The sequence below is a fragment of the Hylobates moloch genome, unplaced genomic scaffold (assembly GCF_009828535.3).
Source record: "Hylobates moloch isolate HMO894 unplaced genomic scaffold, HMol_V3 SCAFFOLD_16, whole genome shotgun sequence".
NCBI classification, from domain to species: domain Eukaryota; kingdom Metazoa; phylum Chordata; class Mammalia; order Primates; family Hylobatidae; genus Hylobates; species Hylobates moloch.
The window spans coordinates 10,323,007-10,344,779 of record NW_026652291.1 but is presented as its reverse complement, the minus strand read 5'-3'; the positions used below and the strand labels follow the sequence as shown (position 1 = coordinate 10,344,779).

Below are 21,773 nucleotides of genomic sequence, written 5' to 3'. Positions count from 1 at the left end.
CTGAGCCCTGCCATCTGCCAGCTTTGTGTGCCCGGGCCAGACCCCCACCCGCATGTCTGATCGGCACATGGAAGATGAGGAGCTCACTCTCCAAGCTGCTCTAAGGACACCCAGACTCCTGCACAGCCAGCTCCACACAGTCCCTGGCACAGGGGCTGCCAGTGGTTTTTCTTTGTAGCAATTATTTCTAGAGCCAGGGCAGACTTTGTGCCCTCCAGGAATAAAGAGTTCTGCAGGCACTTGCTACTGAGCCAATGTGAACCAAAGGACATAAACCAGGAATGGACCCCTTCTCCCAGGGGAGAGCATTGCCCAAAGAGGCTTCTTAGCAGATATTTCACTGCCAAGGGCGACTGCCATCCTGCCATCCGCCAAGCACTCACTGCGTCCCGGACACTTTGTTTCCATTCATCTTTAAACCTTACAACAGGAGTCCCCAGCCCCCAGGCCATGGACCAGTACTGGTCCGCGCCTGTTAGGAACTGGTCTGCACAGCAGGTGATGAGCAGCGGGGAGTGAGCATGACGGCCTGAGTTCCGCCTCCTGTCAGATCAGCGGAGGCATTAAATCCTTTTTTTTTTTTTTTTTTTGAGACGGAGTCTCGCTCTGTTGCCCAGGCTGGAGTGCAGTGGCGCGATCTCGGCTCACTACAAGCTCCGCCTCCCGGGTTCATGCCATTCTCCTGCCTCAGCCTCCCGAGTAGCTGGGACTACTGGCGCACACCACCACGCCTGGCTAATTTTTATTGTATTTTTTTTAGTAGAGACAGGGTTTCACCATGTTAGCCAGGATGGCCTCGATCTCCTGACCTCGTGATCCACCCACCTCGGCCTCCCAAAGTACTGGGATTACAGGCATGAGCCACCGCGCCCGGCCGCATTAAATCCTCCTAGGAGCTTGAAAACATTCCCTCAGCACCCTGTCCATGGAAAAATTTTCTTCCACAAAACTGGTCCCTGGTGCCAAAAAGGCTGGGGACCACTGCCTTACAACACCCCTGCAAAGTACAAACTATTATTTTACGGCTGAAGAGAATGCGGCTCAGAGAGGGTCCAGTGACTTGCTCAGCTGAAAAGAGGCAGAGCTGGGAATCTCCATCCAGGTCTGTCAGCCCCACACCAGCCAGAACCCTGGAAATGGAAGGCTTGAGTTTGGATTCCAGCTATTCCAATCATGGCAAAGGTGTCTGCAATAGTCATAACAGTGATTTTTTTAAAAAGCACCAAGCACTTGCTATGTGGCAGGCACTGACCTAGGTAATTTACATGTATTAACTAATTTAATCCTTACTACCATCCTCTGTGGCAGGTGCTATTATGACCTTCAGATGGGATAATCGCGCCCAGGGAGATGTTGTAACTTGTCCAAGGTCACACAATTAAGAGTAAGGTTATCATTTCTGTTTTACAGATGAAGAAACAGAAGGGCAAATAGTTAATAAAACAGCCAAGGTGGAACTCCGTTCTGTGCTTTTTCTGCTCTCTCCTGAGTTCTGTGGCCTTAGCTGTCTTGGCCCTCGAGCACCCGGAGGGTGTTTCTGAGATGGGCCCCGGTGCCAGTGTCTGGTGAGGGTGCGTGGTGGCCTGAGGCTGCAGCCTCCTCGGCTGTGAGCTGCCACGCCTCCAGGAAACTTCCTTCAATATCTGAGCCAGACGGCTCCTCAACTACTGGATTTCAACATATTGAAAGACCATATCACATACGCCTAAAACCACTTCACATTTCTTTAACAATAAGAAAATGAGAGCCAATTGATCTCCTGCAGGAGACTAAAGCCTACGGTTTTCTGTAACAACGGGACTTTTTTCCTCTTGGCTTCATTATTTGGTAGAATGTGGCACCCATAAATCACATTTCAATATTACGCCTTACAATATTTTTAATTGAAAACCAGCAGACAGTAATTACGCACATCACTGCTTTTCTCTCAGTTTCCTCCTTTTCTGTAAGGGAGGGTCACTGGCTAATAGGCATAAGAATTAAAGAACGAATTCCAGTAAACTGTGTTTCATGGGTGAGAGGGAAGGGAGAAGGAAAAGAAGTTAATAGAAATGAGGTTGGGAGGAGACATGCTGAGACCAGTGAGTACCAGAGTCTTGGAGACTCCCGGAAGCTCGGAGAGTGTCTGTCCCAAGCTCTATCGGAGATCCTTCCACTTCGCAATATGGATCCACCTTATTCTCTCTGATGGCTACAGTGTTTTCCATAGTCTGGGTGTTCCCCCTGTGGATGGACATCAAGGCTGCTGCTCATTTTTCACTGTTTCGAGCAATGCAGAAACAAGCATTGTATGAGCAACCTGGTGCACGGTTCTTTGTGCACAAACATATGAATATATTTCTTACCCGTGACAACTGAAAGTGGAACTGCTGGGTCTTAGTGGTAGGCACATTAAAAATTTTAATAGCTACTTCCAAATTGCCCTCCCACAAGGCTGTCCCGGTTTATGCTTTTACCCCCACCTGTCTTTAAACAAGTTTATGGGGACCGTAAAGTATTTACACACACATTCAAACACTCAGGCTGGTTTCTCCATATGGCTTCAGAGAGACAAAGTATATCCCCTGAAACAGAAGTGCATTTAGTAAAAGCCTCAGAGAACCTGGGTTAGGCTGCTAGTTTAACTACACTCAAGGGTGTAAATGAGGAGGTAGGTATCTGACAGTCTACACATAACTCATCTATCCGTCCGTCCATCCATCCATCCATCCATCCATCCATCCATCCATCCATCCACCTACCCATCCATCCATCCGTCCATCCATCTATCCACCCATCCATTTATCCATCCATTCATCCATCCGTCCATCCGTCCATCTATCCACCCATCCATTTATCCATCCATTCATCCATCTCTCCATCCATCCATCCATCCATCCATCCATCCATCCATCCATCCATCCATCCAATCATCTATTCATCCTCCCAGCTGATATTTATGCAGTAATTACCATATTCTGGAAATTATGATAGGGTCTCTGGGCAAAACCAGAGATGAAGAATTAAGCATTCATGGAATCTGCACTCCAAGAATTCACAGCCAAATAAGTAAAAGAGAGAAACCATGGCTGCCACAAGGTGCATATGCAAGGAGAAATGGATTAGAATGCCGAAGGCTGATAGGAACTGGAAAAGGTGACTTCAGACCCCGTGAGGTACTCCTGCAGGGCCCTAAGAGGCTCTGCTGGCAGAACTGGAACAAGGCGGGGGGTGACCAAAGGCAAAGACTCTGTTCTAACCCTGTCCTGATTCAGAGCCAACCCCTCTGGGTGGCTTCACTTCTGTTCTAGCCAAGGCCAGCAGGCTGGCCTGAGCACAAATCAGCTTCAACAGCAAAGCTGACCCACAGAGACTGACGGGGCTGACGGAAGGACCCCAGGGGACCCTGAGAAAACCACAAATAGCAGACAAGTCCCAAACTGAAGCAGAGTGTGGACACCATGTTATCTGGACCTAAAACTGGGACGCACTGCTCAATACACAGGAGAGACTGCGAGAACTCAAGCCCGCCCCAGAACATCCACTTCAGCGCCACGCACCACTGGCTGGGCGACCTTGGGCACATTTGCAATTTTCAAAACACCTTTGCCTTGGTCTCCGCTCCACAGAATGAGGTTGGCCATGCCTCCCTCACAGGAATGCTATGGAGATTAAATGATATCACCCCAGAAAGCACCCCCACAGCTGCTGCCCCAAGCAAGGCCAGTTTCCTCCATCCCCAGGGTCCCCCAGCATTGCTCTGGTCACCAGCGTTTTGACTGGTGTCTCGACACGAAGGTCTGCGGCTCTTTCATGGCCTTCTCCGCTTTGAGATGCCCACCCCCCATCCTGCAGACTCTCGCTACTTCTGGCCTGCCAAGACTCCATAAACTTTATATAGTTTCCATAAATCCAACGGCCCCTTTTTTCCTATCACATTGTAAAGGTGTAGGAAACCATTTCTCTGGAAGGGCCTGGCCTTCTCACAGAGTGTTTGTGGGGCCCGGTGTGGGTTTACTGGGCAAGAATAGTCATAAAAGTGCTGTAAAATCGCCATCCCTGGCTCTGCCTGGCTGGCCAGGGTGCCCGAGTGCCGGGCCGGGTGGAGGAGCAGGAGCTGGCCAGGCCTGGACTCCAGAGGCCGAGACAGAAGGGAGGGAGGCCTGGCCCTGGCTCAGCCACACCAGCCCAGATTCCTAGGTGTGTCTTTAGGTCTGCTTTGCGAAGAACACATCCCTTGAAAATGGGAGGTGGGACATTCCTCTCTTCTCCAGGCTGTCCGTGGCTGGCTCAGGAGTTCAGAGTCACAGAGAAAGGGACGCAGGCACTAGGAGTTAAAATGTTTATTTACAGTTGTGGCTTTTTGTCTCTATGTCCACGTTTGCCCCAAATCTACTTTCTACATATTGATAATATTTCTGCTCTTTGTTGCCCAGAAGAAAGTCTTGATGGCTTTATCTGCTCATAAAAAATTATAAGCTCATTGTAAAAAATTAAAATACAGAAAAGCATAGAGAAAAATATCTAAAATGGCTTGACATTTCATTATGACCAGAGAAAACACTCTCTCTCTCTCTCTCTCTCTCACACGCGCACACACACACACACACACAGCAAGCACATGTATTCATGTACACAATTTAAACGTGATCAGTAAATGGCTCAGAGTTTCTCAACGTGTGGCCCACATGGGTCACTAACGTCATGAGCCTCTGGGATGACAGTTAAGATGCTAATTCCTGGACTCCAGACCTACTGCCTCACACAGTAGGCCGGGGCCTGGGAATCTGCATTTAACCAGCTCTGCACTTGATGAGGATGCACAGTTTGAAAACTTAAAACTTAGCCAGAGGAGATGATTAGCATCATTTTTTGGTCATCTTTGGGTGGGGTAGAGAATGACAATGAGCACCTCAGCCTGGCATAGGATAAAGACCAGGCAGTCTAGAGCCAGACACACAGGCTCCACCATGGACCCCAGGCTTAACGGTCACTTGAAACAATTAAGTGAGATATTGCAAAGGGAATGACTCGTGGGCACTGGGCCAAAAAATGGTCATTTTCTGTCCTTCTTTGTCTAAAGGGCTCTTCCTGACAATGGCCGTCTCCAAATGGCTGTAGTCACTGAATTCATACAGTTGGACAGAATCTGATTCTCATGACAGGTGTTCTGCCTAGGTGGACAGCAGATCAGAATTTCCGCACGGGAGCCATATTCTTTGACGTCCATCCAGACAGGTCCACTGGGGCCAGTGTTTCCAGCTTCAGAGACGCTGCTTGGGAGATGGGAGGGAGATAAAGGGGGCGAGCCATGGCTTCATCTCTACGTGTACTCGCCCAGATGCTCGGGCATGCAGGAGGCAGGGGGTACCAGGCTCCCTGAACCTGCCACCAGGATGGGTGAGCTGCAGCACAGCATGGGGGGCAAAAAGCCCACCTTCCCTCTGCCATCAAGCTGCTGTAGAGAAGGAGACATCTGAATGGGTGAGCCTGCCCTGCCAACTGGGGCAGTGAAGGTCCTCAAGGGAGCTGCTTGACAGCAGCCACCACTTCCCGTGCAATAGCTTGTCTCTTCTGTAAGCCTCAAACATTGCTGCACAGCTGCTCTCGTGTGGTCCCCATTTTTCAGGTAAGGAGTCTGAGGCACAGGGAGCTTAGGAACATGGCTGCTCAGTGAAACGCCAGGATTTGAACACGTGATGGCTGAGGTGCTGCGCAGTGTACCTCCCACTGCTCTGCAGTGTCCTGGGGGTATGTGCTCTTCAGTCAGGCTGGGGGGTCTCAATGCTCCAAACCCCGCTCCAGGAAGTACTCTGGCCTCCCAGCTTTCCTCACCCCATGCCCCCACCCAGAATATCTCATGCAGCTTAGAATCCCTGAAGGCCTGGCTCTCAACCAGTGGTTCTCAGCCTGGGGTGATGGCTCCCAGGGGACATCCCGCAATGCCTGGAGATGTTTTCGATTGCCACGACTGAGGGGGAGGGGCTGCTGGCACCCAGCGGGCAGAGGCCAGGGATACTGCTCCACATCCTGCCATCCATGGGACAGCGCCAGATCACACAATGACCCGGCTCAGAGTGGCAACAGTGCCAGGGGCAGAGGCCATCAGGGGGGCCTGTGTGACCACCTCGCACTGCTCCTATCTTGACCTTTCTCCCACAGAGGACAGAAAAGAGTTTCAGCAACAAGAAGGCTCTGCCAACAAGCCCCTCTGAATGACCTTGGACAATGTCAGTTCTGTACTTGGGGCCTCAGTTTGCCCATCTGTACAACAGGGATCATGGTACCCACTCCATGGGGTTGTGAGGACCAAATTCATTAGCTCTGTCCTTGCCATACCACGTGGGGTTGTGGGAATGGTGTGGGGAGGGGCTGCTGTGGTTATTCGTCAGGCACTAGGTGGCCGGGGAGAGCGTGCAGGCAGGTGACAGCAAGAAGGAAGGACAGCTATGACGAGGTCTCCATGGGATAAAGCATCCAAAGACCTTGGCAGGGGCCAGGCACATCATAAGTGCTTAATGGACGCAGCCGTGGCTATGATTGCTCATTTTGGATAAGTTACTGGACTCCCCTGTAAAATGGAGATAATAACTCCCTCCTGGGGCTGTTGAAGAGACAACGAAGCCTGTGCACGCCGGGTGCAAAAAAGTTGTGTAGTAAATAGACTAATCTGTTCTTCCAGTTTACAGCACTTCACGGCCATGCACAGAGGCCCTGCAGATAGGCGGAGTGCCTTTTGCAATCCTCATACAGCCAAGTGCCTTTAGACAAGTAGACCCGGCACCTGCAGAGGTTGGGAGGAGCCAGTCGGAGTCAGAGCTTGGGGCAGCAGAGAAGGTGGATCCCACCTGAACCCCAGGGGTTATGTGTGTGTGTGCCGGGGGTCAGCATGGACACCTGGCAGAGAGGGACTGGCTACCCTGGGTTCTCTCTGTCACCACTGGGAGGATCATTTGAGAGCAAAGGTCCCCATCCACTGTCCGGGAGGCCAGGAGAGGGAGGGTGGCAGGAGGCCTCACACTTTGCAACTTTACTCCAGTTTTGTGCAGAGGAACGAAGACCTTAGCACCCATCTGCTCCCATGCCCCACGCATCATTTCCCAAGAAGCCCAGCGCTTCACAGCTGTCTCAGCACCAGAGGACAGTCGCAGCCCCACGGGTGGCAGGCTCTGGAGGCTTCTCTGATGCTCCCTGGTCTAGAAATCTCTTGCCCAAACTTTTATATAAGTGACCTCCCGAGATGCTTCACATGCACTTGCTCATTCTTGGTCAGAGCTGACCTCTGCTCTCCGGGAAACCCCTTCTCCTCCTTGCCCAAGGATTCCTTTTCTCCATGGCTCAGATTCTTTCTAACTGCAAGAGTCCTTCTTGGCTCACATCAACCACGCAATCTCACTCCATCAGCTTGAGCAGGCCCCTGTGGATCTTTAAAGCAGATGAAAAAACATCTTTCCTCTCTTGAGCCAAGTGAGGCGGCCCAGCCAACTGGCCCACCCTCTGACCACACAATGGCAAGCCCTGCCCCACTGACGGTGTGTAGAGGAGCCAGCCCTCGGACAGCCCCTGCCTGCCCCTCTAGCCCCGGCGCTGCTGACTCCCATGGCCCACTGCCACTCCTTACTCCTGGCGTGGCCCGGCCCCGCTCGGTGGTTTCACTCCTTTCCCCATCTTTCAACACCTCCCAGAAACACAACCTCATTACATGGCCTCATGCTGGTTCACTTGAGAAATAAAACTCAGAAACAAATTAAATGGCAATTTCTTTTTAAACAGGAGAGGGGCCAGGCTTCAGGAATACCAGGCCAACGTCCTTCGGTTCCGACTCCTGGGGGCCACTTCCCCCGTCGGCTCCGGCGGTATTAAAGCCAAGGCCTCCATGTGGTTTTTCACCAGCAGTGATTTTGCATTTAATTTCCTTTGTTTTTCCTCCCCCCATGTTTGCTCTGACCCAAGTCCCTTTTATCGAGACTTTGGTAATAAAATGCAAAACCCTCTTTGGGACCATGTGCCGAGCAGCATGCAACTACTACAGGTAAGTGGCAGGCCAAGTCTTGTAGAGGCCCTCCCCCTCCAAAATTCTTGGGCTCCTCCACCACCCCCTGCCACCATGCTGACCAGGGAGGTACAGACGGGCATCAGGGCAGAGAGTGAGTAACCTGCTCCAGCCGGTACAAACCGGTGGTCTCCCCAATACATGCCCGCAGAGACTCAAATAAAACTGCCAAGCTCACTCTAACTAGGGACTTAAATCCAATTCTCTCACAGGTCCCAGAGGTCACCAATTAACATACCACGTCCTGCCCCACCATGCCCCGCTTCTCAGCTGCTCCAAAACACATAACCCAGGGCTCCAAAGAGCTAGTCCCAATTACACACCAAATTAAGTTGAAGCTATATATATATAGGGCTGGTGCCTGTAACTAAAATAGAAAAATAAAACTGCTCTAGTTTTGCTGTGAGTTATTCTGTCTAACCTCAGTGCTAAACCTCAGCCCACCTTGATTTATGACAGGTGACGCCAGCCAGCCATAAAAACACAAGCTTAGAAAGGGATTTTAACATTCACCCAGATGGGCAGGCCAGGGTGACAGGACCAATCCAGGCAGACTGCCCTGAAGCGCCCAGCTGAAATTGAGACAAGGATTTAAATAGTACTGAACACATCACTCACACACCCAGTTAGCAGACATTGATGACTATACTCAGGCATAAATACTAAGACATAGACCTCATGGGCTTCCTTTGCCAGGTTTGAGAAGAAGGAATGAATGCAGGGAAGGAAGGAGACAGGTAAGAAAATGAAGAAGGAAGGAAGAGAGGGAGGGAAGGAAGGAAAGATGGAATGGAGATAGAAAAGTATTCGCTTTTTACATTCTATAAGGATTCAGCTTCTGGGGCCCTGACCATGATCCCTGGGGGACTAAACTCTCTGCTGAGAACCACAGATTTTGGCGGTTTCTTTTAATCCCAATGTTTTTGTGAAAGTGTTCTGGTTTCTGAATATAAACTCGAGCAACGTCTAAAGCAGTGTTTTCCAAGCCATAATCTGCAGAGTATGACTTCTAAAATGCCCCTCCGAAAAGGAAGAGCTTGCTAAGTTTGGAACATAGTACATAGTCTGCCCCCTTGCACAGACGTTTATGATCGGTAAATGAAAGGCTCTGATAAGCCCTGCAGTAAAGAAATTGGTTTAACTTTGTTTAAACTAAGTACATTTGAACCCAGACCCCATTTCTGTGTAAAATGAATCACAATGTTCTTACAGAATCCTGCTTTGGAAATAGTCATGTGCCATATAATGACATTTCAACCATGGACCACATATACAATGGTGTTCCCATAGGATTATAATGGAGCTGCCCTATACAGGTATACCATTCATTATCTTTTATATCTATTTTTTACTGTGCCTCTTCTATGTTTAGATATTGTTTAGATGTGAAAACACTGTTGTGTTACAATTATCTGCAGTATTCACTACAGTAACAAGCTACACAGGAGTCTAGGAGCAATAGGCTGCACCATAGATCTGAGGTGTGAAGTAGGCTGTGCCGTCTAGTTTTATGTAAGCACACTCGACAACGTTTGTACAACAAAATCGCCTAACAGTGCAATTCTCAGGATGTATTCCTGTTATGAAGCGATGTATGACTGCACAGAGAAATGTTCATAAATCAGGGGAAGATGACCCACTGGTGCTCACAGCCAGCCACGTGCTTACCAAACCTTACTTCCTTCTCCTTTCTGGCACACAGCCATGCTACATCTCCCAGCCTCCTATGCAGGGAACGGTGTGGCATGATCAAGTTCTAGCTAGTAGAACATGGGTGAGCTCCAGGTACACCACTTCCAGACATGGCCCCAAACAAAATCCCACGCAACCCTCCATGCCTTGTGACCACTGCGTGGAAGGACTCCATGGACCCGGAGGGGAGACAGAACCATGAAAGGAAAGGAGTCTGGGGTCCCATGTCTCCCCGTGGACAAGGATCACCCAGTAAAGCCATCCAAGGAGGAATACCCTTGCTGGACTGTTGAGTGAGAAATAAATATTCGCTGAGTTAAGCCACAGTCACGTGGGGTGGTAATTACAGCAGCTGCCCACCCTGGCTAAAGCCTGCCTTGAGCAAGAACTAGGCAAAGCGCAAGGAAGGAAGGGAGGGAATCAACCTTTACAAAGCCTCGTAATTCTCCCAACCACCTCAACAGGTGAGTGGCCATGTTTCCTATGTGGATGAGGAAATTGAGTCTCAGAACGGGGAAGTGATTGGCCTCAGTAGCTGGTGGTACAGCCAGGAGAGGAGTCTATTCTAGTCACCGTGAGCCAAGCCCCTCCGTGGCACCTTGCCGGGCTGCTTGAACCCCTTCAAAGCAAACATCTTGGAGAAGGCCCTTTGTGAAGTATCTGTTTCATGCCTGGGTTGCCTCAAGTGCAGAAGAAAGGCTTGATCTGGTGTGTTGTCCCTTAGGAACAGAGCTTGACAGGCTGAGCAAGAAGAATTAGCTTGACCTCTTGTGTTCAGCTATTTTTTTAAAAAAGATGAAAAACACGCAACCTCATACAAATGACCATGATTTGCATTTTTAAGCACATCTGTCTTTAATAAAACCCCACACTCACCCTGTAAACATCCGTGTTTTTAAGTGCATGCAAAGGCCAATCAGCTCGGAGACGATCTAGTGTTATAGTGACCAACTGTCCGGATTTGCCTGGGACTGAAGGGGCTCCTGGGGCATGGGACATTTGGGGCTCAAACTGGGAAAGTCCTAGGTAAACCAGGACAAGTGGGCCACTCTGGCTAGGAGTCAGCTACTATGTCCAGGAGAGCATGCCCCAGGGGGAAAGCAGCTGGGACAGGCAGAACTGGATCCACATGAAAGACAAAGAGAAAGGCAAGGCAGTTAATATTTGCTTTCAAGGCAAGGGGCAAAACAAACCCGGAAATTCCCATTTGCAACTTCCACCTGCCAACAAAAAGTGACAACAGCATGAACTGAAGTTTCTACCCTGAGCAGGAGAAGTAAAGACTGGAAACTATGATGAGGAAAGGCAAGAGGTGTCAAGTTCTCCTGGAGCTGGAAGTGTCACCAACATTTCGCGTTAATTAGCACAAGAGAGAACAGAGGCTGCATGAGCTGGAGCCAGGAGACTGAGCTATGACAATGTGACAATACCAATGCTGCAGACACCACCTGGTCCTTCTGAAATGCATTCATTTGAAAACAAACAAAAGTTATCTATATATACAAACTGTCTAAATGTATACACTCATGCATGCCCGTGTGTGCTCACGCGTGTATATGTAACACACACACACACACACACACACACTCGCCGTAATGTCAACCACCTTCAACCTTTTTGAGGAAGTTTGGTCACCAGAGTACCCAAAGGGATTTTTATCATCACAAGGTCTCCCTAATGCCACAGACCCAATAATAGCTCAGACCTCAAGAACCGGACCGTGACATTGAGGTCAAAGTTGGATCACTGTTCCTGGGTAGAAACCCTGTAGGTTACAAACGCCAGTTCTGCAATCTTAAAAAACCCACTTGGATTACACCTGTGATTCTCAGTCCTGGGTGCACATAATGGTCCTCTGGGGAAACTTGAAAAAAAAAGTAGAGGTGCCTGGGCCCCATTCCAGACTAAGTGAGTTTGAATCCTAGGGGTGGGGACTCAGGCATTTCTTTTCTTTTTTCTCTCTCTTTTTTTTTTTTTTTTTTGAGATGGAGTAGAGCTCTGTTGCCCAGGCTGGGGTGCAGTGGCACAGTCTCAGCTCACTGCAACCTCCACCTTCCAGGTTCAAGCGATTCTCCTGCCTCAGCCTCCCGAGCATCTGGGATTACAGGCATGCACTGCCATGCCTGGCTAATTTTTTGTATTTCTAGTAGAGATGGGGTTTCACCATGTTGGCCAGGCTGGTCTCGAGCTCCTGACCTCAAGTGATCCACCTGCCTTGGCCTCCCAAAGTGCTGGGATTACAGGTGTGAGCCACCGTGCCCAGCCTGGCATCTTTTTTTTTATTTTGAGACGGAGTCTCGCTCTGTCGCCAGGCTGGAGTGCAGTGGCATGATCTCAGCTCACTGCAACAACATCCACCTCTGGAGTTCAATTGATTCTCCTGCCTCAGCCTCCCGAGTGGCTGGGACTACAGGCACATGCCACCACACCCAGCTCATTTTTTTTGTATTTTTAGTAGAGACAGGGTTTCACTATATAGGCCAGGATGGTCTTGAACTCCAGACCTCATGATCTGCCCGCCTCGGCCTCTCAAAGTGCTGGGATTACGGGCATGAGCCACCATGCCCAGCCTGGCATCTCTATTTTTAATGTACCCCAGGTGATTCTGACACTGAGCCAGGGCTGAGAACCACTGCCCTAGGCTAGAGGTTGGCAATTTTTTTTTTCTATTAAGGGCCACATAGTAAATGCTGCAGACTTTGAAGGCCATATGGTCTTTGTCACATCGACTCAAGTCATCATCATGGTGTGAAAGCTGCCAAAACACTGCATAAATGGGTATGGCTGTGGTGTTCTAATAAAACTTTATTTGTATGATCAAGTGGTGGGCCTACTTTGCCAAACCCTTCTGTAGACTCCATGAGATCCACTGCCTGATTAAGCAGGCATTTTAGAGTCTTCTGGTGTCCTTACTGCTCATGGCCCAACGTTTAAGATTTTAAGATCCAGTTTTGGGCTTCAGAAGGAAAGATTTGTTTGCATTTTCTTTACTGTTATAAGAAAATCAAACAGCAGGGGTGGGATTGATGGGGTGATAGGTATGTGTGTTGGCGGCAGGTCTGTGAGAACTAGAAAAAGCAGAAGTGTTTGTTACTTGCAAGTCAGGGAGCCCTACTTGAATTTTCTCCCACCATCACCAAAACCAGTATTGAAAATCACATTTGGGCAACCATACTTTTAAATAATTATTGCCTCTGTTTTCCTTCTTCAACAACTGACCTTTTCAAATCCAGTCCTATCACTCACTCCTCCCTCACCTAACCCCTACTAAAATTTTTCCTTTGTTTGAAGAATCCAGGGGAGCATGGAGAAGAAAAATGATTCCTCGATCTTTTTTTTTTGGTAAAGTTTAAATAGAAATAGGTGAAAAAAAATCCAAGGTAAAATTTCTCAATAGATCAAATTTTGTTCAAAGAGAGTAATCTCCTTTATTTTTTTTTAAGCACCAAAGAGCTCAGAATTATTCTGCTTATTGGAGCACTCGACAATCCAGTTTTCTGACTGGAGAGGCTTTTCAATAAGAGTAGCTTCTGATATGGTTTGGATTTGTGTCCCCACCCAAATCTCATGTCAAATTGTGATCCCTAATGTTGGAGGTGGGGCCTGGTGGGAGGTGACTGCACCACAGGGGTGATTTCTCTTGAATGGTTTAGCACCATTCCTTTGGTGCTGTTCTCTCGATAGAGTTCTCATGAGATCTGGTTGTTTAAAGGTGTGTAGCACCTTCCCCCTCTCTCTTTTCCTCCTGCTCCAGCCATGTAAGAGGTGCTTGCTTCCCCTTCGCCTTCTACCATGATTGTAAGATTCCTGTGGCCTCCCCAGCCGTGCTTCCTGTACAGCCTGCAGTACCATGAGCCAGTTAAACCTCTTTTCTTTATAAATTACCCAGTCTCAGGTATTTCTTTACAGTAGTGCAAGAACAGACTAATACAGCTTCTCATCCAACACTGTCATCAAGGCAGTCAGCCAGAGTCTACTTGAATGCCTCCTGGGATGAGATGCTCAGTACCTCTTCAGGTAGCCTGTTCCACTTTTGGGCAGCTCTCTAGTAGCCTAATTTTCAGATACTGAACTGAAACCTGTCACCCTCACACTCCCAATTATTGGTCCTAGTTGTGCCCATTGAGTTTTCTCCTTATCCACAAGACAAGCTTTGGGATACTGTAAACCTGACTGTGGGTGCCTCTGGTCAAACATTTCTAGTTCCTTCAAAACTTAACATCTCATAGAGAAACTAAGAAAGCACAGAAACACTCTACATCAGATGATTCTGACACGGAAGGCTTGAGAAATGTTTTTCCGGCTGCTAAAAAATCCAGTACGATGGAAGGTTTTGTTACTTCTGTTGAAAAACTACTATAATTCTTCCCTCTATATATGCTATGAAAACTATTCTTTGACACAGGTTTGTTAGGGGTCAATTTTTACGTGAAAATGAACCTGTGCATCTATGCAGGAGATGAAAACACACTAGTGCACTAAAAGAAGGGACATATCATATCACTAACAGATCCCCTTCCAGTGGGGCACGGGCTGCTGCAAATATTCAGGATTTCCCCTTTGGGGCAACAGGAATCTCATAACCAGTTACAGTTCCTTTTTCACTTTGCTGTCAGGAAATTCATCCTTGAACTCGAAGTCCACCTTTAGCAAATGGGTGAGAATGTGGCCCACATATTTAGATATTAACCTTCCTTGAACCTAAATTTTCATGAAAATATTCATTGATATAGATCCTTTTATGTGTGTGTGTGTGTGTATGTATTTTATATATATATATAGTTTTGTTTTGTTTTATTTTATGGGTCAAGTAAGCTACCTCAAATGTTATGTCCAAGAATGTAGAGTATAATAATGAACAAGTGAACACATGAGTGAGTGAATGCATAAGTAGGCAGAATGTCTTATACATCTTTGTATCTTGCCCCCTCCCAGTGCCTGGTGTGTAAGTACAGATGCATGATGGATGGATGGATAGGCGGATGGGTGGGTAGATGGATGGATGGATAGGTAGATGGATGAATGGATGGGTGGGTGGATGGATGGATGAATCAATGGATAGGTGGATGGGTGGGTGGATGGATGGATGGATGGATGAATGGATAGGTGGATGGGTGATGGTGGATGGATGGATGGATAAATGGATAGGTAGATGGGTAGATGGATAGATGGAGGGGTGGGTGGGTGGGTGGGTCGATGGATGGATGGATAGGTGGATGGATAAATGGATGGGTGGATGGGTGGGTGGATGGATAGATGGATGGATGGATAGATGGATGAATGAATGGATAGGTGGGTGGGTGGATTGTTGGATGGATGGATGGACAGACGGATGGATGAATGGATGCGTGGATGGGTAGATGGATGGATGGATGGATGGATGGATGGATGGATGGATGGAAAGCCCATTCACTTCTCTACTCTTTGTATTTGGCCTCCAAACCCACCATGCCCATAATGATATTCCCTTGTATTAATCATGACTTTTTATTTTCTGCATAATCTGATATTGTGACATCTGGGACTCTGCTGATACTAAAGAAGCTGCTGCTCCCAGAGCTGACTGATTCTTAGCAATAGCACACAACTCACAAGAAACATGCTTTTCATATGAAAACCAAACAATCCAGAGCCCACACCTTTCTCTTCCTCTATCAGATTATTATACTTTGAGACAATGTTTCCTGCCCTAATTACCTCAGGGCCAGGCCAGGAAACTAGGGACAGCCCCTATGCTCAGAGCCTGCTGAAATTACTCAAACTACCAATCCTAAACCTGCTGAACCTGCCTCTCCCTTTCCTTCCTGTGAAAACCACAAGAAAGGTTCTTGTCCATGTTTCTTCTCTTTCCTTTTGCCACTTGATGGGCCCTGGGGCTTCCCATGGGGCCCTGCATGGTGTGGCATCCCCCTCCTCTTGGGAACTGTGAGTAACAAACTATTTTTTTTGAGATGGAGTCTCGCTCTGTCACCCAGGCTGGAGTGCAGTGGCGCCATCTTGGCTCACTGCAAGCTCCACCTCCTGGGTTCACGCCATTCTCCTGCCTCAGCCTCCTGAGTAGCTGGGACTAGAGGCGCCCACCACCACACCAGCTAATTTTTTGTATTTTTAGTAGAGATGGGGTTTCACTGTGTTAGCCAGGATGGTTTCAATCTCCTGACCTCATGATCCTCCTGCCTCAGCCACCCAAAGTTCAGGAACTACAGGCGTGAGCCACGGCACCTGGCCACAAACTAGTTTTTAAAATGGAAGTTGTCTCCTGATCTGTGGGCCTCACCATACCTGAATTATAATAAACCCACATTTTAAAATATCCCTGCCCCCAAATTCTTATAGAGCTTGGATCACTCATTTCCCAGCTGCAACCTTAACTGCTACTCTGTGAATCTAACCTCATCAACTCTAGGAACAAAATCTAGGTCTTCTCCCTCTTTGCAACTGCCCCCTGGACTCCCAGAGTTGCTGTTCACAGTACTGATCAGGCTGTTAATGTGAGTGACATCACCAGACAGAATTCACAGGACAGAACCATGACAGCCTGAGTGAAGGTACTCAGGAATCAGTGTGGGACCCAGCTCTGCAGCGTGCCGGCCCAAGGGGCCTTCTGAACATCCATCCCTGATTGGATGGGTCACTATGGCTATATCGGTGTAATTCTGACCTGGAATGAAGTCCCTACACGGTGCTTTTCTGGGGCAGAGCCACTGTGAAGGGATTTCACCCAGGCCAGCATTTTCTATGCCTAGGTTCAGGTATCCAGGGAACTTCCCTGGCTACATAATGAGCAGCAGATAGGCACATGCTTGGCCAAGGCTCAACCATCTTGGCACTTAAATGGTCAATTAAGGTGCTGCATCTGATTGGCCCCTGGGAAGAAAAGAGGTGCTGTGCCGCATGGTGCCATGAGGCATGAAGGAACCTCCCTGAGTCCAGAGGCTGTTGGTTGTTGGATCGCTGCTGCACAGCTCCATGTCTTTTGGGCTTCCTCTTTGCTCTGCACTGTGCACACTTCATCCTTTACTCTGACCCAGCCAATCCAGGAGACGGACACTATCATTATGGTGTGCACACCAGAAGGGTCTGCAGACTCACTTTTGTATGGGGATGTCTCCTCCCTTACCACTGATCCACGCGGTAAGGGCACTGGGACCCTGGCAGCCAACAACGTGGTCAATGGATCAGGGTTGCACCTGAATCCATTCCTTGGAAATTCAGAATGGGACTATGATTCTGGACTCCTTTGAATCAAAGGGATGGTGTGCAGGCCATTAGCTGCTACGTGGACTGGAGAGCAAAGACCAGTGAGGAAGTAAGAAAGAGAGAGACATAGAGATGAGAGATGAGGAGAGAGAGAAAAAGAGAGAGAAGGAGAGAGAAAGCATGCAAAAGAGAGACCTGTTCTGGCCAGTTCCTGAGGTCCCACTATACCCTAACCCTTGGGTTTATGCAACTCTGCTACTCTTAAATAAATCCAACTTTTTTTTTTTTTTTTTTTTGATTGAGACGGAGTCTCGCTCTGTCGCCCAGGCTGGAGTGCAGTGGCGCCATCTCGGCTCACTGCAAGCTCTGCCTCCCAGGTTCACGCCATTCTCCTGCCTCAGCCTCTCCGAGTAGCTGGGACTACAGGCGCCCGCCACCACGCCCGGCTAATTTTTTGTATTTTTAGTAGAGATGGGGTTTCACCGTGGTCTCGATCTCCTGACCTCGTGATCCGCCCGCCTCGGCCTCCCAAAGTGCTGGGATTACAAGCGTGAGCCACCGCGCCCGGCCTAAATCCAACTTTTTAGTGGTGCTCTCATGCGTTTCTGTTGGTTACAATTAAAAGCAGCCCAACTACTTTCTTCAACAAGCAAATTGCAAATGAAAAAAAAAAAAAAAAGAGGAAAGAGGGGAAAAGAAACTTGTCAAGAGAGGCTTAAGAGACACAGCAGCTCATTGCAATGTATGGACTTTGATTTGGACAATTTTAAAAATATTTTAAAAAATCATTGTATTCTGACAGTTTGAAAACATAACTAAAATTCTTAAGAAAATATAAAATGCCAAAATTAGGGCAAGAAGAATCGGGATATTTTAAATAAATCAATGAATGTTAAAAACAGCAACACAGAGACCTTGACTCAAATATTTCTGATCACCATCTTGCAGCTGTGCTAACCAAGGCACAGAGACGTTAGGTTACCCATTGAAGAAATGAGAGCCAGATTTGAACCCCAGCCTGGCCCTAAAGCTCACATCCCTAACCATTACACAGTACTGTCCGTTGACCTCGTCCCTGACCAGGACACCAGATGTCACTCATAGCACGTCCCAGTAAACCACGAGGAAATCATTAGCAGAAGTATTCCAAGTCCTTCCAAATTAGGTCACCACCCCGTGCAATGCTGCCTGCCAGCTTGGAGGGTCCCTCTGCAGATGGATGCGCGCTTTTGGTGGTGATTTGCAATTTCAAATATTTTAGTCAGTTCTTCCCTTCTGCAAGGGAAGACTCCTGTCTTCAAAGTCTAAATGCCATAAAAGGGCTTCCCTGCATAAACAAACCTGCAGTGGGGGGAACTGGAATAGGAAACAACTTCTTTTTATCATAAGCTTGCCTGTATATTTTTTCTACCATGGGTATATATTTGATAAAAATTTTATGTTTTATTTATAAAAAATTACCATGTACCCTGTACATAGTGCAGCATTTCTGATCTTCTGTCTTCAGTACCAATTGGGGGAAATATTTACAAATGTTATATCTGACAGAGAAATTTTCTTTGTACAAAATGAATGGGTATCTACGGTAGAACAAAATTGAAAATTACAACAGAACAAAAGCCACATGGATTAAATTATTCTATGACAAATGATTTCCTTTTATTCTTCCTTCTACGTTTGTTGAATTTTTGATGGCTTAACACTATTTTGACCACACTGTGTGTGCACCAGTACGGTACGCTGCATAGTGGACACAGCTGGCTGCCTGCCCAATATCTTTTCTCACCTTTCCTGAATGGTAGCCGTTGTCACTGCTATTTATCTTGCTTCCTCTTCATCACTGCATGTTGGGCAGATAACTTGTCTTTTAGCTGATTAGCACAAGGAACCAGACACATTCAAACCTGGTGGGAAACTGGCACAGTCCTGCCTGATCCTGGACTTTGCACCGTAGCTGCAATAACACAATGAAACTTTGTAGCCCTCTCCCTTGGGAAGAAGGTGAGTCATGTCTGTGTATTGGAAAAGGGTATGTGCAAATATCTCAGGAAGCTAATGGGGTGGACCGAGATAGATGCTGCTGGTTGCCTCCCCGATATCCATTTTCCCCTTCTTCCTAACAAACAGAATCCCAATTTCTTTCTTTTTCTTTTTCTTTTCTTTTTGAGATGGAGTCTCCCTCTGTCACCCAGGCTGGAGTGCAGTGGTGCCATCTCAGCTCACTGCAACCTCCGCCTTCCGGATTCAAGCAATTCTCCTGCCTCAGCCTCCCGAGTAGCTGGGACTACAGGCGTGCGCCATCACACCCAGCTAATTTTTTTTGCATTTTCAGTACAGACGGGGTTTCACTGTGTTAGCCAGGGTGGTCTTGATCTCCTGACTTCATGATCCGCCCGCTCAGAATCCCAATTTCAAGTTAGCAATCTTCCTGGTTTAAAAACAAGCATTTCCCAGCCTTCTTGCACTCAGAGGTAGACATGTAACAAAGTTTGGCCAAGGAGCTGGGAGTGGAACTCTGGGAGTAGGGGTTCCAGCAATGCTTTTTAAAAGGGGGCAGATAATGCCGGTGTGTGCCCCCGTTCCCATTCCTTTAATCTTCTGCCTTCCCGAAACAAAGGTGCGAAGCTGGATTACACAACCGCCACTGCTGAGAATGACTGAGCAGTGAACAGAAGTAGCTGCTTCCTGAATGGCCCTACTGGGCCCCAGAACTGGGCCAGGCTGTCTGTCTCTGGGCTTATTTGTATATGATCAATAAATCCTCTTTGACGAAGCCATTGTAAGTCAAGTTTTTGTTACTTGCAGGTGAACACAATCCTAACAGATAAAATAGACACCTTGTGTTATTACAAACCCATCATGTGTGACGGTAAACAGAATGCGTACTCAACCACATCCCAACTGTTGGATATTTCAGCTAGTTCCAATTTTTTTTCCTGCTGCTATACATACTTCAGTAATAAGCATTTTATGCATAAATGCCCGTGGGTACTTGCAATTCTATAGCACTTTACAATCTGCAGAACTCTTCCAACTCCATCCTCTCATGAAGCCAGAGAAAAATATAATTCAAGACAAGATGGCTCGGCAGACAAATAACAGGCAACAGGCTCTCTGGGATGTGTTCTTCCCTCTGTTATGTTGCCCCACATGTAACTTCTTCATAAAAAGCCATGCAGTGTTCATAAATATTGGCTGCTGAGCCAAAAGCAAGAAGAGCAAAACGATTACACATTCTGAAGAGCTACAGAGCGTGTCATCCGGGTTCTAAAACCCTGCAGATTCACTCTATTGGAGGTCACCCGGTTAAGTCAGGAAGCTTGTCTTTTACTTCAGATACAAAGACTGAACGAATGCGGGTGACTAAGGCATAAACAAGGGCTCATGAATACTGTATATTGCTTGGGGCCTCTGAAAAACATAGGGGGACTGGCCCAAAGCCTCAAGATCGTGAGCTACATGTTTGCATGTGGGAGCTGGGAGGGGAGGAGAATGGAAAGGACAAGCATTAGAAAAGGTGGCAAGGACTAGGAGATCTTGCAAAGGTATTAGGAGAGGGCTGGTTCTTAACGACAGTACAGGCAATCTGCTCCACGGACCACCTGGAGCCAAACATCACCTCCTCTAACCTCTGGATTTCCTGAGTACACTTTTTATTTCCCATGTGGTATGGAATATGCATTTGGCGTCTGCACTCAATGATCTCATGTGTGTGTGTGTAATGGGGGGTGGGTGTCACAGGGCCAAAGGCAACGTCCATCTTCTTGGTTCTTAGACGATGATGATAAAACCACCACCCACCATCCTGCATTCTAAGAAAGCTTTGTGCCTCTGCATGTGATATTCGTTTTGTGGATGGGATCCAATCACTCTGGCTGTGAATCGAATCCCATATTCTCACCGGCCAACCCTATAAAATCGGAGATGTGGTAAAAGGGACTCGTCTCCTAGTCAAGTGGTCTTTGCACTCTTTAAAACACGTTTGTTCCCTACTTGTCTGATTCTGAATGTCTTCAATTGTATAAATACAATTCTTTTGTTATAGAACGAGGAGGACCTAGCATCTGAATCAAAAAGGTCATTGTATACCCTTGAGTGTGAAAACTAGGAACCTGCATTTATTGAGTTCTGTGCATGGCTCTGAGCACTTGAGAGATAGGTATTATTATCTCTGTTTTGTAGAGGAGGAAACTGAGGCTCAGAAAGGTAAAGGAATTTTATGCTCAGGGTCACGCACACAAAAATGATATTCTAAATGTCTTAGAAAGATTGGCTGTAATTCTGGAAGCACGCAGTGTCACAGGGAGAATTGTGGGGCCTTTGCTGGCGAACAGCACCTCTTCCCATTGTTCAGCTGTCTCTTTTGTTGGAGTGCTGGAGCTCCTCAGAGCCTAGTGGTTTTCTGAGACACATACCCTTCCTTTTACTTATTCTCATAGCTCCAGGCACAGGTTCTAAACTTGGGTCCAAGGACCCAAGCCAGGCCTGGGGTCTCTTTATGCATGAGTTTTCTGCCCTCGGTCCCCATGGAGGAGAAGGATTAGCGAGGCAAAGCCCAACTTGATTGAAAAATAACTTCCCCGCAGACCACTTTATGGCTCTGAGCCTCTTCCTTCCAGTCCTGCTGGGTCTGGGCCCAAGACTATGGACTCGGGGTGGTCCTTCCTTCTCCAAGGGGCCGGAAATTACCAAAGGAGCACCAGCGGGTGTTGAGTGTGCCAGCTGAAGTCGGGCAGCAACTAATTAATGTTTTAAAAGTTTAGAAACCAAAGCAGCCAGGGGTCAAGTGCAGGCCCTCAGAACCAGGCTGCCTGGCCTCGACCACTTACCAGCTCTGAGAGGGTGGGCA

At 47.7% G+C, this 21,773-nt stretch overlaps 1 protein-coding gene across 5 annotated transcripts in view; it reads right to left on the bottom strand.

Moving 5' to 3' along the window:
- Positions 1-21,773, bottom strand: part of CLMN (calmin) — a 125,970-nt gene that overhangs the window by 36,130 nt on the left and 68,067 nt on the right. Inside the window, exon 2 of one of the 5 annotated variants that reach the window (XM_058429929.1) lies at positions 7,212-7,404. The exons of the other annotated variants lie outside the window; for them this stretch is intronic. The gene's annotated coding sequence lies outside the window, so the exon portion shown is untranslated. The remainder of the gene's footprint in view (positions 1-7,211; positions 7,405-21,773) is intronic. 5 annotated transcript variants of the gene reach the window in all.